Raw genomic sequence first — 6,000 nt, 5'->3', positions numbered from 1 at the left:
AATCAGCAATGACTATCACAAATCTCAGATTCTCACCCGAGCTGTGGAAAGTGCCACAGCTAGATCAGACTCACTCAGCCGCCAGATGACCTCACAAGATAACCTGAATGAACTATTTCCTAGACAAACAAGCCCACCTCCTCCTATAAGAAAGGAGCATTAATTCCATGTGTTTCTCCTGCTAATACTCCATTGTTTCCAGTGAAGGAGAAAACTGCAGAGGAGAACAGGATAAATTCAGGATGGTGCAAGATCTGAGAGCTGTGAATGCAGTTACAATCCTGGAGACCCCAGTGGTGCCAAATCCACATACATTATTCAGTGAAATTCCTCCTGAGGCAACGCATTTTACAGTAATCGACTTGGCAAATGCCTTAATCAATATGCTTCTGCATCCAGACTGTCAGTATCTTTTTGCTTTTACGCACAGAGGAGTACAGTACACCTGGACCGTTATGCCTCAAGTAGATCAGAACACTCCTCATCACTTCACACTGGCCTAAACTACCTGTCTCCAACCCTGGAAGAGTGAGAACCCTGAAGTCACATTGATACAATATGTAGATGATCTATTCCTCTGCTGTCCAGATGACCAAACTTGCCACAGGTTCGGCTATTCTTTGCTCCAATTTCTGGCCACCATCGGATGCAAAGTCACTGCAGCTACAGCTACAGAACTTCTCCACTGAACAGCAGATGTTGTACTTGGCCATCCTACAACTATGGCGGTTGAAAGCTATCCTTGCACAAACCCAGCACAACCATCTATCTATGCAACGTCGTGTCAGAATCCAATGTGAGCTCCTTTTACCACAAAATATAGCTCTTCGGCGATGTACTGTCTTGACCCCCTCCACTCTGCTTCCTCTTTCAAGGGGGGACTGCCCTGAAGACTTAGGGGGGTCCTCAGAAGACCATGAATACCCTGATTCGAGTGACCATGATTGCCTTGAGGTCATGAAGGCAGAAACCTCTCACCTACCTACTGTCTCTGAGCAGCCATTGCCTGAAGCGGATCTGACACTGTATACTGACGGGTCCAGATACGCAGATGAATATGGAACTCACCATACCGGATATGCGGCGGTGTCCCCACCAACGGTTGTTTCTGCTGGACCACTGCCATCTTATATGTCAGCTCAAGAGGCCGAACTTTATGCTCTGACCGAAGCCTGCAAGTGCGCAGAGAGTCGAGTGGCCAATATCTATATGGACTCGAGGTACGGATTCGGGATTGCCCACGACTTTGGCCTGATATGGGCCCCGAGGGGCTACAAGACAGCCAGTGGAGCTCCAATCCGGAATGCAGCGGCAGTGAGAAGTCTGCTAGAAGTTCTGAAGTTACCTAGGCAAGTGGCTGTGATCAAAATTAAGGCTCATGGGAAACTGAATTCAGAGGAAGCCAAGGGCTGACATTACAGCAAAAGCAGCAGCTATGGAACCAATATTTCCAGAGGAAGCAGAGGTGTCGGGTGGTACAGAGGTGTTTGTGCTCACCAGAAGTCAGAGACAACCAGCAGATGAAGAAGAAACGGGAATGAGAAATTTGGGGTTGGAAGAAGAAGGGGTTGGAAGATGAAGAGGAGCAAAGACTGGAAGAGAATCCGACACACAGGACTTAAGTGGACTGGCAGAATGCGGTAACGGAAGAAGGACAACAAGGATGGATCGGACGGGGAGGAACGTTTTGTAAGGACCGAATCTGGAGAGAGGGAAGAAGAATATGTCTGCCAAGAGCACTGTATCCTGCAGTTGTTCAGTGGGCTCACGGAAAGGTACATAGAGGGAAGAATCAAATAATTTCAGCTATTGCACCCGAGATCTCAGCTCTTGCTACAAACTATACTAGGAGCTGTGAGATTTGTAACACTTGTAATCCCGGTAGAACAGAACATGTGTCAAAGAAGAAACTGGCAAAGTCACAGTATCCTTTCCAGAGAATCCAAATTGATCAGTGGAAGATATGAATATGTTCTGGTGGTGGTGGATATGTTTTCCGGCTGGACAGATGCATACCCAGTGGCCAACATGACTGCTAGAACTACAGTGAAAAGGCATCTGGTAGAACTTATCTGCAGATTCGGGATTCCAGAAGTGATTGAAAGTGATCAAGGACCCGCCTTCACTGCAGAAGTTACCAAATCAATCTGGGAGATGATTGGGGCGGATGTGGGCCTGCATACTCCTTATCATCCTCAAAGTAACGGCAAAGTTGAAAGGACGAATGGCACTTAAAAAAAACAAAATTCTTAAAGCCAGTAAAGAATTGTCACTTCCATGGCCGGAGGTGCTGCCTATTGCCCTATACTCAGTCTGAAATACCCCGAGACAACCCACAGGGCTCACACCATATGAGATCTTGTTTGGGGGGCCACATAGAATGGGTCGATATTACCCACAGCAGCTTAGTTCAGGGAATGATAAGCTTGTGAATTTTGTCTTCGGACTTGCTAAAGAGTTAAAACTAACACATGCTACAGTGTACTCTTCTATTCCAGACTCAGATCTAGAACCAGGTACTCACAGCATCCAACCTGGAGATTTTGTCTGCATAAAGAACCCACAACCCTGATGTTCCTTTGTCTGATGACAGTAGCTGGGGGGGGGAGCCTTTGTTACAGTAACACGTGCATTCCAAGCAATTATTACTAAAGAGAATGATATTCCAGTTTTCTGGTACAACACTTCCTTGAATGTGGTGACATGAAGATTAGGATTAGATTGGAGGGCAAATAGACTGGGGAATGTGCCATAACTAAAGCAATAATGTCTGTTTACCTTATATCTGAGTCCCAGGAATCCAAAGAGGAAATAGAGGCTTCGTTTACATGCACATACAGGGCCAAGAGAGAAGTTAACCCCAAAGGCAGTTTTGCCCCACATACAGTGGTGGCCAAAAGTATTGACACCCCTGCAATTCTGTCAGATAATACTCAGTTTCTTTCTGAAAATGATTGCAATCACAAATTCTTTGGTATTATTATCTTCATTTAATTTGTCTTCAATTAAAAAACACAAAAAAATTGTCCTAAAGCCAAATTGGATATAATTTCACACCAAACCTAAAAAAGGGGGTGAACAAAAGTATTGGCACTGTTTGAAAAATCATGTGATGCTTCTCTAATTCGTGTAATTAACAGCACCTGTAACTTACCTGTGGCACCTAACAGGTGTTGGCAATAACTAAATCACACTTGCAGCCAGTTAACATGGATTAAAGTTGACTCACCCTCTGTCCTGTGTCCTTGTGTGTACCACATTGAGCATGGAGAAAAGAAAGAAGACCAAAGAACTGTCTGAGGACTTGAGAAACCAAATTGTGAGGAAGCATGAGCAATCTCAAGGCTAGAAGTCCATCACCAAAGACCTGAATGTTCCTGTGTCTTCCGTGCGCAGTGTCATCAAGAAGTTTAAAGCCCATGGCACTGTGGCTAACCTCGCTAGATGTGGACGGAAAAGAAAAATTGACGAGAGATTTCAACGCAAGATTGTGCGGATGGTGGATAAAGAACCTCGACTAACATCCAAACAAGTTCAAGCTGCCCTGCAGTTCGAGGGTACAACAGTGTCAACCCGTACTATCCGTCGGCGTCTGAATGAAAAGGGACTGTATGGTAGGATACCGAGGAAGACCCCACTTCTTACCCCGAGACATAAAAAAGCCAGGCTGGAGTTTGCCAAAACTTACCTGAGAAAGCCTAAAACGTTTTGGAAGAATGTTCTCTGGTCAGATGAGACAAAAGTAGAGCTTTTTGGGAAAAAGCATCAACATAGAGTGTACAGGAAAAAAAAAGAGTCATTCAAAGAAAAGAACACGGTCCCTACAGTCAAACAAGGCGGAGGTTCCCTGATGTTTTGGGGTTGCTTTGCTGCCTCTGGCACTGGAATGCTTGACCGTGTGCATGGCATTATGAAGTCTGAAGACTACCAACAAATTTTGCAACATAATGTAGGGCCCAGTGTGAGAAAGCTGGGGCTCCCTCAGAGGTCATGGGTCTTCCAGCAGGACAATGACCCAAAACACACTTCCAAAAGCACTATAAAATGGTTTGAGAGAAAGCACTGGAGACTTCTAAGGTGGCCAGCAATGAGTCCAGACCTGAATCCCATAGAACACCTGTGGAGAGATCTCAAAATGGCAGTTTGGAGAAGGCACCCTTCAAATATCAGGCATCTGGAGCAGTTTGCCAAAGAAGAATGGTCTACAATTCCAGCAGAGCATTGTAAGAAACTCATTGATGGTTACCGGAAGTGGTTGTTCGCAGTTATTTTGGCTAAAGGTTGTGCAACCAAGTATTAGGCTGAGGGTGCCAATACTTTTGTCTGGCCCATTTTTGGAGTTTTGTGTGAAATGATCAATGATTTGATTTTTGCTTCATTCTCTTTTGTGTTTTTTCCTTGCAAGCAAATTAAATGAAGATAATAAGACCAAAGAATTTGTGATTGCAATCATTTTCAGGAAGAAACTGAGTATTATCTGACAGAATTGCAGGGGTGCCAATACTTTTGGCCACCACTGTATATATATTGATGTTCTCGGAGTGCTTAGGGGGGTGCCAGACAAATTCAAGGCCTGAGACCAAGTGAAGTTGGGATTTGAGTCCATAATATCCATGATAACCGTTAACAAGAACGTAGATTGGATAAATTACATATATTATAACTAACAAAGATTTGTTAATTATACCAAAGATGCCTTACAAGGAATAGCTGACCAACTAGCACCCACATCTACCATGGCTTTCCAAAACAGAATAGCTCTGGATATGTTACTTGCAGAGAAAGGAGGGGTATGCAAAATGATAGGTGATCATTGTTGTACTTATATCCCAGATAATACCGGCCCCACAGAGAAAGTTACTAAAGCACTCAAAATCTATGAACAAACAGTTCCTCTTAGAACAAAAGTGTTGTACCAGAGAGATTACCAGAAGTAAATGAGTTTGTAAAGTTATTATCCATATTTCTGTGTTAGGGGTGGCCCTCGATTACCCAGTCACTAGATCTTTTAGAGTCTCCACCCCTTTCCTGTAGGTCTTCGTACGAGTTAGATTTAGGAACGTCGGTGGGTTCATCTAAAAGGGACGGGGAGCCCGTCACATCGTAGGGTTCCAGAATAGCCTTAACATAGGGTCAATTTCTTCTTCCCCTCTGATTTTTAGCATATGGATATTAAAAGCAAATAATTGATTTTAGGGGGGTCTGTCTAGGTAAAATATATATATTATAGAAAATCAATTAGTTTCTTTTAATAGATTACCTAATCAGTGTGAATCAATATAGAGATGATGGAATAATCTATGTGTATGTATGCATGCAAATGTGTATATGCACATGGATTATGTTAATAGTTAATGAATATATAACTAACAGCTTCTGTTCTAATTTGTAGACACGAACAACTAAATGATTTCCTGGGAATGACGTATGCATGTGCAAGGCTGATAACAGAGAGATTCATGTCGAGTTGGCAAAGATGGCACTGAGAAACGAACTCACCCCTCCCATCGGAATTCCTAAGACGTTACTGAGTGCAAGAGATACATAGATGAACAAATTACAGCGTGCCGAGTTATCAGAAAAGAGCAATAAATTTTACTTATCCCACCTAGAAGGAGAATGCTATTTAACCCCATGTCTACGTAATAAAGTATGCCATTTGCGTGGTTCAGTCTCTGAGTGAAGTTTATCAACCAGATTAGCAGATTTGGTTAATTAGCTTCTCTGCATGCACTCAGACATCTTTAATTTGGAAGAGAGCAGTTACCTAGTGTATCTTAAATTGGTGAAACCTAGTTTGTATAATTGTTCATTTTACCTGTTTTTAAAAATTATAAAAAAGAAAACAAGAGGTGAATGTCGCCATATTATGTTACCCATTTTTTTTTTATTTCTCTGTCGTTTGAGCAGTATGAGGACCTTTATTTTTCTGGGGAAGCTGTTGTTGTTATTGGTACCATTTTGCATTACATATGACTCTTTGATCAGTTTTAATCAAAG

This window comes from Phyllobates terribilis, unplaced genomic scaffold (genome assembly GCF_046119375.1).
Source record: "Phyllobates terribilis strain yellow unplaced genomic scaffold, ASM4611937v1 Scaffold_4__5_contigs__length_816908805, whole genome shotgun sequence".
Lineage (NCBI taxonomy): Eukaryota > Metazoa > Chordata > Amphibia > Anura > Dendrobatidae > Phyllobates > Phyllobates terribilis.
This window is presented reverse-complemented; position numbering follows the sequence as displayed.